Source organism: Suricata suricatta, chromosome 5, assembly GCF_006229205.1.
Source record: "Suricata suricatta isolate VVHF042 chromosome 5, meerkat_22Aug2017_6uvM2_HiC, whole genome shotgun sequence".
Taxonomy (NCBI): Eukaryota; Metazoa; Chordata; class Mammalia; order Carnivora; family Herpestidae; genus Suricata; species Suricata suricatta.
The window spans coordinates 6,823,876-6,837,139 of record NC_043704.1 but is presented as its reverse complement, the minus strand read 5'-3'; positions in this window follow the sequence as shown (position 1 = coordinate 6,837,139).

The window sequence follows — 13,264 nt, the reverse complement described above, 5'->3', positions numbered from 1 at the left end:
CAGGCGCCAGTAGCAACCCCTCTTCCCCAGGTTGTGAGACCTGTACATGTCTCAGACATGGCCGACGTCGCTGGGGGTGAAGTAGGCTGGGGTAGGAAACACAGGGTCTGGGGGAGTGATCATTGTTCCCCAGAATATCTGCCTGAGGAGAAAGAACCTCCACAGCCATCACCTTCTATTCCTGCAACAGTGACGGGCACCCATAGGATTAGGTCCATTCCAGGGTCTGGAGATTCACTGTGGAACACAGGCACTGTCCCTCGGGAGGAGTATAGACAACAGATGCAAGGACCAGGTCCAGGGCATCGGGCATCCCGGAGAAGGTGGCATCTGGGAGAACTCTGAAGGAAACAAGAGAACGTGCCATGCCAATGCTGGGCGGGGAGAACATTTCAGAGAGAGGGAAGAGAACGTAGAAGGGTGGAAGGTTCAGGGGCCACCGAGGATGTGTGTGGAGGGAGTGCCTGAGGAGTGGGGCACAGTGGTGGGCATGGCCACTGAGTGAGTGGAGCCAGAGCCCATCAGATGCTGGATGCTTTTATTTTAATTTGTTAATTTTGATAGAAAGACCACAAGTGGGGGAGGGACAGAGAGAGAGGGAGGGAGAGAATCTCAAGCAGGCACAGAGCCCGGTGCAGGGCTTGAACTCACCAACCGCAAGATCATGACCTGAGCCCAAATCAAAAGTCAAATGCTTAATTGACCGGGCCACCCAGGCATCCCGACGTTGGAAGCTTTAATGACAATGGACATAGAGCCACTGGAGAGTGTTGGGCAGTGACAGCTTCTCACCTGTGCCCTGACAGCTCTGCCCCGTGCCCGCTCACTGCTACCCCAGTCTCCTCCCCAACCACTCAGAGCAAGGGTGGGGGACGCAGCCCCTGGGGGTGCCTGCAGAGACCTAGAAGTCTCCCAAACTTCAGCTTGGCCCATTCCCAAGTTCTAGAAAGACTCGCCTGCAGTCCAATGTCCTGGGGCTGGTTTCCCACAGCCACTCTGGTGACGCTGGGAAGATCAGTGAGGGTCAGACCCTGAACCTCAAGGAGGTGATCTCCAGACTGAGGAGCTCATGGCTGATGCTAACATGCCCAACTATGGGGTTCTGGGCTGTGGAGGCCCAGAGCTGGGAAGGCCAGCCTTCGGATTAACGACCCATCCAAGGAAAAGCAGTTGAAGGAGGCTCCAGCATCCCTGGTGCTTAGAAAACACTTTGCAGAAACCCAAGGAGTGGTCTCTGGGGCCACTAGCATGGCTATTGAGCACGAAGGTAGCATCCACATTCACCTTCCGGAAGCCTAGAAGAAGACCTACTGATATGTTCATGATGGCGTTATGGAGGGGTTCGGTTCTCTTTCTTTATGCTTTTTAGCATTTTCCGGTGACTGTTGCAGCAGCTTAAAATATGTCCACAAATTCTTCCACACTCCTCCCTCTCAAAGATGGAACCTTGAGCAGGAACCGGACATGGGGACTTCTGTCTTGAGAAGTGGCAGTGGCAGTGACAGCACGTGACTAGCAACAAATGTGTCGTGACCGCCTCTTGCCTTCTCTCGTGTGGCTCACTCTGAGGGAAGCTACGGCCCTGTCCTGGGGACTCCACGTACCTACGGAGAGGTCTGCAAAGTAAGGCGCTGCGGCCTCCCGCTCACGGCCATGTGGAGCCACGGTTGAGCCTTCAGCTGACACAGACCCAGCCAGTACCTCACCTGCGGCTCCCCAGGGACCCTGGGCCACCGCCCTCCAGCGGAGACCCTGTGGGAGGGAGCAACTGCTGTCTTATGAGTCACCAGGTTCGGGATACTTTGTTACAGAGTGATAGATAGCCCATGCAGGTATGTACTACTTTTATGAGCAGAAGGTGAACACAGACACGCACTAACACGGACACAAAAACCCGCACTAACACACGTAAGTGCACACCACGAACGCGCACAGTCTCCTGTGTGTTGTGTTGTGCACAGAGTGTTTCTGGGCAGTGTTGATATCCCTCTGCTTCCTGACCCCTGATGAAGAGCTCATCTGCCTGCTTCCTGTTGGGAAGGGGGCTGATCTGAAAGCGGGTGGTCAGTGTGGGGCTAAGCAGACCCCTGGGAGGGGGAAACCTCCCAGTGCCCACCACCAGATGCCCCAGGGTCTGCCGGAGGGATGCGAGGAACCTGGGGGAGCAGGAGCCCTCGGTTGAACAAGCGCCCGTAAGCGAACAGATCAGCGCCATGACACCCGGGTCCCCATGGAACACCATCTGCTACTTCTCTCTGGTCCTGGAACGTTTTGCAGGAGTCTCCTTGTGCCGTCTCCTGGCGGGTAAGAGGTATGGAAGAGAAGGATGGAGAAAAGGAAGCAGAAGGAAAGGAAATTTATTTCTTCCCTTATGTTCATTTTTGTAAATAGATTATTTCTGTAGTTAGAGTCTTCAGAGGAGATTTAAAGGACTTTTCGAGAACTGTATCTAATTTATAGGACCCCTAATATATACCCTAACCTACACGGAATAACATACAGTGATGGGCATCTGAGCGGTGCAGTCAGGTAAGTGTCCAGGTCTTGATTCTGCCTCAGGTCGTGATCTCATGATTTGTGGGTTCAAGCCCCACGCTGGGCTCTGCGCTGACAGCTCGAAGCCTGCTTGGGACTCTCTCTCTCTCGCCAGCTACTCTCTTGAAACCGGCAAATAAACTTAAAAAAATATTATACAGTTTTTCCGTCGTGCGTTCCTCACTACTGTGGAACCCGTGACCAACCTTTCCCTGCATGGGCGCAGACGTCTGCTTGTGTCTGGGTTCAATAAGCCGCCTTTTGTCCTAGAAGTTTTAAAAAATAGCTGACGTCATAGATATGATGGAAATAATTCATAATAGTGCTCAAAAAAGGAAAAAAAATTATCCTGGAGCTGGACAGGGTCCCTGGGTCAGAAGCTCGATGGCGGGCACAGTTGGTAATGGAAACCCAAGTGTCAATAAAGATGGCCTTTCAGTGCCATCGACAGGGACCTTCCGTCACAGCTACAAGCCACGAGTCGGCGTAGGGGGGAAGGACAGACATGGCTGTGGAGAAGCGACAGGACGAGTTGGGCCCTGGGGTTCTCCAAGAGAGCTTCGCAGAGCAAAGCTCAAGGCCGGAAGGAGGAGACTAGAGAGAGCCGAGAGAGCCCCCCCTCGCCTCACTTCTGCCATCGGCTCCCAGCTGCCCGGCTCTGCGTGCCCTTGGCTCGCCTGCTACTCACAGTCACGTCCAGGTGCCCTCAGGTCCACGTGGGCACCAGACACGCCAAGGGCATCTCGCTCCTTCCTGGGAGCTCCCCCCTGCAGGTGAGCTGGGAAAAACCCGAGTCTTCCCAAGGGCTGTTTTTCAAAACCAGAAAAGGGACCAACGAGGATATTTTGTGCCTACACTTTCAGAGCCAGGACCCGCCCCGTCCGTGTGGGTCCCAGGGAGCCCCGTGTTCGGAAGGGCCCCCTCCTGGTTTGCTATCTGCTTTCACTCTCTTGAGTCTTAGTAGTTTTGAACGGGCCGTCCTGCCGTTTTATTTTGCATGGAGCCCGTAAGTCATGCGCCTGGCTCTGCTCTGAGCCTCGTTTCTCAAACTGAGTGCCCACGACCCGTTTTGGAGCCCAGTTCAAGTCCAGATTCTGACTCAGCAGGTCTGGGGCATTTTCCCCCAGCCATTTCTGCAAGCCTCCACCACAGCAGGTCACACTGAGGGGCCAGGGGACAACTCTGAAATGAGAAGACGTGCAGGACGGTCTAGTGAAGGGAGAGTGTCGGCAGAGATCAGATGTGTAGGGCACGTGTGCCAAGGACAAGACAAGGGCAGAGGTCATGGGTCACCAGCTCAAGGGGGAGCATGGAGACATAAGGACAATGCTCCCCAGTCACCTCGTCTTGTCCCCAAGGGTGTCCTTGGTCCTCAACACCCCCCAGCCTCCCCCCTCCGCCTCCTCCCCCTCTCGGAATCAGCTGCGGATCCACCATGGAGCAGAAAGCGAGTCCTGGATATCCGGGCTGGAAAACCCTTCTCTGTGGGGTGGCTATCTATATTTGGGGGTGAGCACGAGAGCCGGGGGCAGGACGTCTCCATTCTGAAGGGGTCTCCCTGCTGAGCCATCTGCGGCCTGCAGGCACCGACTGGCAGGAAGCTGAGCACGGGAAGCCACAGAAAGGCCTCGCCCTCAGACGTGGGGGCATCAGTCACCTGGAGCCCCGTGTCCCAGAGCTGGGCTTCAGGACAGTGGGGACCAGGACAGTCAGGAGTCCTGCGGGGACCCTCCTGGAGGAGGACCAACCCCTGGAAGACCCTGGAAGGAAGAGGCAGTGGGCTCCCTGGGGAAGATGAAGATGCCTGATGATCAGATGGCAGAGAAGGAGACAGAACAGTGAGGGAGCAGCCATCAGAGGCTCAGCTGCAGAACCCCCCCACCTCGTACCTTTGAGGGTACCCTGGGAGAGGCCTGAGGCCGGCGCTCCGTCCTGCGGTAGCTCACCCTCCTCTCCACTTGGACTCAAGCAGGTGCCCTTTCACCTGTGGCAGCAGCGGGCATCTGGTCACAGTTCCTGAGCAGTTTCCCTAACATTCCAAGGTTGCAGGTGCCTTTTCCTCCCCCCGGCCCCCCAAGGGAGCTGCCCCAGCGTCCCCAGAGTCCTCATCTGAAATTTCTGTCCCTGTCCAGGGCTGGGTAGTGATGGGTCCTGGGCTGGGCGGGCACAAAGGAGCCCAGGCCTGGGGGCAGAGGCAGAGGCAGCTGAGTGTCTCTGGGCCAACGGTGGCCACGTGCCCACCATGCCACCCTGTAAGCCACGCAAGCCTGAGCGGAGGCTCTGGGCATCTGAGGGTTCCCGGGACTCCTGGGCTGCGGTCACGTCCCAGGCTTTGGCCACGGGACCTGCATTTGCCCAAATGGCTGCTGAGGGAAGGGGACAGATGGAAATGTGGGGAGCAGTGAGTTTCATCCCTCTCCAAGCCCCCTTACACGTGGGGTTGGAGGGTGCGAGGGGGAGGCAGCAAGAGCCAGGGCAGGAGTCTGGGCACCCTAAGGAGGGGCTCAAGGAAATTCGCAGGGGGCAGTTTGAAAAGCTGGAGCTCGGAGAGGCTAGCGCTGCCCTGAGCTTCTTGGAGCTGGGCGTTCCTGCCGTGGAGCCCTGAGCACCGACGTGTCCTTTATATTCCTGGCCACATAAAGGCGGTATCATCTCCTCCAGCCAGGGGACATGCCCAAGGTCACAAGCCTGCCGCCAGCATCCAGACCTCCACTATGTTGCACCTCTCCCCCCAGTGGTGACCCCATGGCAGAGCAGGGGCCGACTGCCCGGATCCGTCCTCTCTGGTGTGTCAGGGGCCCCACCAGGCTAACCGGGATCTCACAGGACAGCCTGGAGTCAAGGACGGGGCTGCATTGACCTACAGGGAGCCCAAACAGGGCACCTGGCAAGGCAGCTGCTGTCGGGGTCTGTGCAGGATCTGGGCAGCCCACTGGGGTCCCCCCTTCCTCCTCTGTGCCCCGGGGGCAGCCCAGGCGAGATGGCATCGGTGGTCCCCAAACCCTGGGTTCTGGTTGGGTCTGGCCCCCGGCAGCACTGGTGGGAGATGGGAGCAAGGGAGGGGCCCAGGCCGGAGCCTCCCCGACCCACGCAGGGGGCACGATCTCTTTCCTCCCTCCTCTCCTTTATTTTATTATATCGTAAACGTACAACAACGTCTCAACTCTACGCACACACTTAATTTTTTTTTTAAGGAAAACATCGTGTCTTATCACACCATGATCCTGGCGAATCGCTTTTCCAAACACTGAGAAAATTCTTCAAAATGACTTCATGTGGCACCTGAAACTTACAAGTTCAGTGTTATCAAAGACAAGCTTCTACACTCTTACACAGACCACTGGACAAGCCCGCAAGGTTCCTGGGCCCTGGCTGATACAGGCCCAGCCACGTGGCTAAGGATGTGAAAGGGGGTCGGAGGCCTGGGGGCTGCAGGGGACTTCCCGCCCCCCAGCCCAGGCCACGCCTGCAGACCTAGGCCTCCCAGGCCAGTGTCTGAGACCTGTGGTGCCCCAGGGAGGCTTGGTGGCCCGCAGGTAGACTGGAGCTGGCCCAGTGTGCTTACCGCTGCCTCTGGGGAGGGGGACCCTGACACAGCCCCCCCCCAGCTCCTGCCCCACCTCTGGTCCCTGAAGAGCGAGGGGTGGGCGGGGCCCGCAAGGAGTTGATGAGGCCAGTGTGGGGGAGGGGGGCTCCCCTTCTCCTCCTACTGGCTGTACAGACCTCTATCGGGGCCTGGAAGTGGCATCAAAAACTTCACAGACTTGACCTCTGATCGGGAATTTGGGGGAGGATTTGTGCCTCTTCTGATTCCGGGCTGCCGATGGGAGGTGCATGTGCCTCTGGGGGGCCCTGTGTTCTAGTCCTGCACAGTCTTTGCTTCTGCTGATGTGGGGATGTCTGGCCTCGGAGGAAGCGCCTGACAGAGCAGGGAGAAAGGGGTGGCCTGCTGAGCAGGGGTGCGGTGGGGAAGGGGTGGGTCAGCAATGGGGACAGTGATAATAGAGCTGCAGGAGAGCTCCTGGGTCCTGCCGTCCCACTTGCCGGTCTGGGGGACACATCACACAGCCCACTGTTGTGCTGGATGGCGGGGCCTGCTACTGGAAGAAATTCATTTCTTTTTTTGTGTCAGGGAAAAAAAAACCAGACTGTGCGTCAGGCATGCCTAAGGATCACGGGCCTCAGGCATTAGCTGTCACTCAGAGCTGGTGGGTGTGTGCCCCGTCTCTCAGCACCTCCAGTCTCCCCGACAAGCTCTGCAAAGACAAGATGGCAGAGTGGTGGCCCACTGTCCCCAGGCGGTCCCCTCCCAGACCGGAAGTTTACCAGCCCGCCCCGCCCAAGCCCATGAAATCCTCAGACCTGCGGAGGCCGGCAGCCCAGCGAGGCCCTGGTCTGCAGGGCAGGCCATCGCAGCAAACAGGTGCAACCCGGGGCTGGGGTCTCCGCGGCCCGGGGCCGGGGCAAGGACACTTCCTGTCACGTGTTGGTTTGTTATGCTTTCAAACCCACCTGTTTAGGAGTTACAAGAAGCTATTTAGATCGAAGGGTGAGTTTGCTTACATGGATGTGTTAGGACATCATCATCGATATCTGTGGTCACTGAGCAGTCGCTCAGCAGCTGACGAGCACCACTGGGGACTTACGGATTAGAACATACAGACGGGCGTGCAGAACATAGCGGACATCGAAACTTGAAATACCGAGAGCCTATGAGGACCCACCGAGAGTGTTCTGTCCGGGCAAGTCTGCCCTTTGCTAAGCTCGAAAGCTCTCTGCAGACCTGGGGGCACTGGCTCCTGGCGCAGCAAGGTGCCTCATTGGTGGTGGGGGTGAAGGCCGTGCAGTGGCCTCTCCAAGGGGGCTGTCTTGCCTGCCACCCCCACGGCGTTGGTCCCAGCACTGTGCTCTGGCATCAAGGGACTTCTGCTCTGTGCTGGCTGCTGGACATCAGCTCTTGGTGGGCTAAGTCGACTCTTCCAAGAACCAATTTGTAGAAAGCACACCTCAACTGAATTTGGACTTTATTTCTGTTCCCTTTACTTGGAACAGTAGGGTAATCAATCTATCACTGGTTTGGAGTCTGTGATTTCTTTACTGGCTTACTCAGAGCTGTTGTCCTGGGGCACCTGGGGGGCTCCGTCAGGTAAGTGGCCGACTTCGTCTCGGGTCATGATCTCTCAGTTGATGGGTTTGAGCCCTGCATCAGGCTGTGCTGACAGCTCAGAGCCTGGAGTCTCCTTCCGATTCTGTGTGTCTCTCTCTCTTTCCCCCTACCTCGCTCACACTCTGTCTCTCTCTCAAAAATAAATAATAAACATTAAAAATTAAAAAAAAACAGAGAGATTGTCCTGTATGCTGTTGGCTTGGGACATATTATATAAATTGCAAGTCCTAAGTTTCTGGCATAATTTGCATCAAACAAAACCCCGCATTTCCACAGAGAGGGTGGAATGTTCCTCTAGAGAGAGGTGGGCTCTGTGTCACCTGTGGCTGACAACCAGACAGGAGTCCACCAGGCAAGAAGAAATGGGAGCAGGCGGCTGTCGGGCTTCTGGAAGCTAATCCCGCCCTGCCATCACTGCTTGTCACCCAGACTCTGGAAGAGGTGGCCCTTTGGTCTCTTGCCCTTCAGTGTCCATGGCCTATGGTCACATAAAGTCAGCACTGTTAGAATAGTCGGGGCACTGAATGCCAGCCTCACCGATGCAGCTCCCAGGCTCCTGTCTCCTTCATACAGCAGTGCCATGGGCTAGGTCCCCGTCTGCATTTTTCAGGCCAAGAAATTGAAGAGCAGGGGCCCCTTGCTGGGCCAGTCAATAGAGCACTAGACTCTTGATCTTGGGGTTGTGAGTTCAAGCCCCACCTGAGCAGAGAGCTTACTGAAAGAAAAAAGAAAAAGAAGAAATTGAAGTGTGAGCTTAGACCAGGGACCCAGACCCGTGGAGGCAACTCCCTGTCACAAACCCTTCCCCACTATGACCGACACAGCCTGTCCCTCCGGGAACAAAGGGGCTGTAGTAGGTTCAATGGTGTCCACTAGGAAGAGTGAACGTGACCTTATTTGGAGAAATAGACCTGGGAGTGGGGCCTAAACCCAGAGGCTGGTCAGAGACAGGCAGAGGGAGACTGGAGACACAGATCTCGGGAGAAGGGAGAGACGGGTGTAGACAGAGGTGGGTCTGGACTCATGTGGTGCTGAGCCGAGGGTGCCAAGGACCGTGAGGAGCCACCGGGACCTGGGAGAGGCCTGGGTGCCCTCTCTGAATGTCCAGAGGAACCAGCCCCGCTGATGCCTTCATCTGGACCTTCCGGCCTCCGGGCTGTGAGCGAGTACATCTCTGCCGTTTTAAGCCGCTGAGGGTGGGTGATTTGTGAAGACAGCCTGAGGAAGGTCGCACAGTGGGGAAGGGCTGCGGTCCCCAGGCTGACTGGCTGGGCCTCGGGAAATCCGCTCACGCCCCTCTTCCAGCTGGTCTCCTTCAGCTCAGCCCAGCGCCTCCCAGTGTCCTCAAGGCACCAGGCGAGAGTGTGTTTATTTGCTGCACCTGCCTTCTTCCTAAACCCCCGGTCTCATCCTGTCTCTCTGTGGGGTGACCCGATGAATGTTTACATGGGTAAAAGGAGCAGGTGGCGTGCACAAGGGATGAGGACGTGAGGAAGCATGGTTGTCACCCAAAGCCAGAGCCCCAGGTTCGGGACTGACCAGGCCAGGGACCTAGAACCATCTCACCTTTAGTGTTCTTCCTCTGTGCCCTGCACGTGAATGCACTGGTTTTCACCACCACCCTGTGCCTGTGGGTTTCACCACCACCCTGTGCCTGTGGGGTTCTTTGAGTCACAGACGAGGAAGAGGTAGCAAGGGACTGGTGTGAGGGGGAGACATGGGAGCCGTGTCCCACCACCTGCACTGCCCGGGCTTACCTTGCCCTCCAGCCACACCTGGGGTTTCTCTGAAGCTGCAGTGGGGGTGCCCACCTGCACCTGCCTGCACCTGTCTGCTCCCAGCATGCACTTGTCTGCTCCCAGCAGGCACCTGCCTGCACCTGCCTACACGTGTTCTGCTCCCAAGCAGACACAATCTGGGGCGGGGGGAGCACAGAGTTAAGCCCCTGAAACCACCTGTGACACACGAAGGCTGTGACAACTTCTCTCTTCTCCCGCCTCGCCTCTCTGATGTGCATGTTCTTACCCAGCTCCCTCGCGGGCCCCGTGGCCCTCGCGGGGTTGGCTGCACACACCCCAGACCTTACATCTGCTCCCTGAGAACCCCTCCCTGCAAATCTCCACACAAGGTCCATCCTAGGCTCTACTTCTGGCAGGGGGCGACTGAGAAAAAGCAAGGAGAATCAGAGAACAGCAAGTAACAGCGCTCTCTCTTGAAGCGACATCATGATCTGATTTGGGGATGCACCATTCGAAACCAGGATCAGCTTCGGTATTTCTCAGTATGGAGGAGGGCCAGACCCCAGGGCGAGAAGGGCTGCTCGGCCTGGCAGGCCCTGGGCTCTGTGCTGCCAGACAGAAGGTTCTCCCTGCCAGGGACCCCGGGGAGGAGGCCCGTCCGTTTCTGTCTTGCTTTCTTTTCTTTTTTTAATTTTTGTTTTAAACTTTGGAGTTCAGAGAAGCAAGCTGTGCCTGGAGGCTCGGGGCCAGGCTTTCTCCATCCTCCCCCTTCCTCATGGTGGAGGTGCTCAGAAAGCCATGCCTGGGGGCAGCTCCTTTAGGGGGCGAGGGGACCTGGCCTTCCCAGCATTGCCGGGGCCAGAACTGACACTTGGGTTTGGGCTGGAAGGAGGCAGGGAAGGCACCCCTATGAGGGGGCGGCCCCACTGACCTAGAGACCTTACATAAGGAGGGGTCTCCAGGTAGGGACTGTACTCGGTGCACCTACAAAGTCACTCTCTCTGTTTACTTGATTGTCACCTGTCACCACATGAGAGCAGGCACTGTGTCATCTGCACTGCTGAGTCCCTCCACCCCCAGGCTGGCACTGGGCACGCGGCAAGTGGCAGGTGCCCACTAGACTGGCTTCGTGAATGAATGGGCAGAGGGACGGTACCTTCCCTGTGGCAGCTGCAAAGGCTGTTGTTCTAGGGCGGGATTTAGGGGTTTCTCACCCCCTCTCAGAAAGAAAACTAGTATCATGCCCCTCCCCCACCCGGCCCGTCTTCCCATCCCAGTTCAGGCCAATTCCCACCTTTCCGCAGCCCGGCCAAACACCTCCACGGCCTCCCTGCCCTGCAGCCGCTCTCAGCAAACGTGTGGACTCTGCCTTCGAAACACCCAGCATCTAACCAACTCTCAGCACCTTGACTCAAGCCACCCATGGAGTCTCAATCACATGCTCCCCTGGCCACCCAGCTTGGTGGACTTTTTTTTTTTTTTTTTTTTACCAGAAATGGCCACTGACGTCCCAGTCTGAGAAGGGGCCCCGCTCCTGGGGGCCCCCCATGAATGCAGTGGCCATGCCTCAGCACCATCCACCCCCCCCCGGCCATCCCTCTCCACCAAACCTGCTTGAAGTGCATTCGTTAGGGCTCCCATATAGGTGCTAACTTACAGAGCCATCTTCCCCTGCCCCCCTCCCACCGTGGTCCTCTGCCTGTCACAGCCTGTCCCCTGAGCCCCAGCCAAGTCATGCCCTCTGCTTACAGGCAAAGGCAGAAGGAGCGGAAGTGACGCTAGTCTTCCACCCGGAACGTGTCCCCCACACCGTTCGCGTCCTAAGTCAGCACCTGCCTTCCCCCGTTTGGGGGAGAGGTGACCGCAAAGTTGTTTAGCAGGAGCTCAGGAGCTAGTCAGTCCCATGTCCCTTCCTGCAGCCAGTCCATCCGGTAAGCTCCTCTCTTCTAAGAACCCTGCTTGCATTTCCCGTGCCGGAAACCCCTGGCCCAGCACATTTCCCGTGCCGGAAACCCCTGGCCCGGCACCTGTCGGGAAACGGGCTCTCAGAGCGCCCCTCCCACTGACTGAGGACCAAAGAGAAATCCTGGCCATTTAGGGAGATTTTTACTTCTTCCAGTTTTCCCTCATTTCTCTGAGTTTTAGCCCGTGATAGTGTCAGCATCCTACAGTTTCCTACTTTACCACGTTTACCATCCCCCCTTCCCCGCCCACACAAGCATTTGTTTTTACCAAATGCCACCTCCCATCGTGCCTGCCCTTCAGCAAGTGCCCAGACACACTGTCATCCCGGGTCCACTCACACCAGCTCTTGGGGCGTCCCCAGACCCGGTTCCAGCGTTGGGGTCCCCGCACTCGACCAAGCAGTTCTCAGACACCAGTGGGGTTCAGCTCTGACACCGGCTGGGCAGAGACAGCAGGGGACCCCCAGGCTCAGGGCTCAGCCGACAGGGCCGCCCCACCCCCACTGAGATGCCAGCTGCGAGCCCCGGGCTGTCCTGTGTCCTCGGGACAACACTGCAGACCGAGGCTCCTGCGGCCTCCTCCTCAGAGGCCTCCATTCTTCTGCATGGCCAGCGCGGTGCACAGAACTCTGGGAAACCCTCCCTGCTTCCGGTTTATTAAAGGATGTGACAAGGGGTGCATGGGTGGGTGACTCAGTCTTTAAGCCTCCGACTCTTGATTTCAGCTCAGGCCATGATTTCACCGCACTGAGCATGGAGTCTGCTTACGATTCTCTCTCCCTCTCTCCCTATGCCCCCTCCCCTACTCTCTCTCTCAAAAAAAAAAAAAAAAAAGGAAGTGATAAATGATATGAATGACCAGCCAGATGAAAGATGTGAAGGGTGAGGACCCTGAAGAGGGCTTGGAGCTTCCCTACCCGCCCACCTGGGGAATCACTCACTCCGCTCTCTGACTGTTCACTAACCCAGAAGCTCCCTATTTAGTCCTTTTGGGTTTCATTACTCAGGCATGACTGAGTCCTTGTGTTCTTGGCCATTGGCTGACCCTGACCCAGCCTCCAGCCCGTGTCTCCTCCCCAGAGGTGGGGATGGCGGGGGGGGGGGGGGGGGGCTGGAAATTCCAACCCTCTCCCCAAGTGGCCGGTCCTCCCCACACCAGCACCCGCCCCCAGGGTGGGGCCCAGAAGTCACCTCCATCAATATAACAGAAAATACCTTTATCACTCTCAACACTTAGGAAATTCCAATGGCTTTCGGAGCTCTGAGCCAGTAACTGTGGACAAGGACCAAATACATATGAGAGACGTATTTCGGTCATCTGAGTGGCCAAATATATGTTTCTGACAAATCATAATATCATACATGTAAAAGGTCTCTGCCTTTTTTTTAAGTAGGCTTCACATCCAGCACAGAACCCAATGCAGGGCTCAAACTCATCACCCTGAGATCAACACCTGAGATGAAATCAAGAGTCAGATGCACAGCCAACTGAGCTGCCCAGATGCTCCTGCTTTTGTTTGTTTGTTTTAAGTAAAATTGCATCAGGAACAAATCCATCGGCTAATTTTAATCTCCTTAAATAAGGAAAACACGTAAGTTATATTAACCTCTATGATACAAACATGTAATAAATTACTCTGCAGAGGGCCACCTGGAGGAGGCCACCTCCTGGGGGATCAAGTGCTCCCTTTCTTCAGAGGGCAGGACACACCCATGAGCATCCGGCCCCTGGGCGGCAAGGAGGCTCACGAGCCGATCATGGGCGGTCATGGGGTCGTGGGCCTTGCCACGCACCATGGATGGCTTCGTCCCCAGAGTCTTAGCAGGTTTCATTCTTGTTTTATGATTTTGCGAGCAGG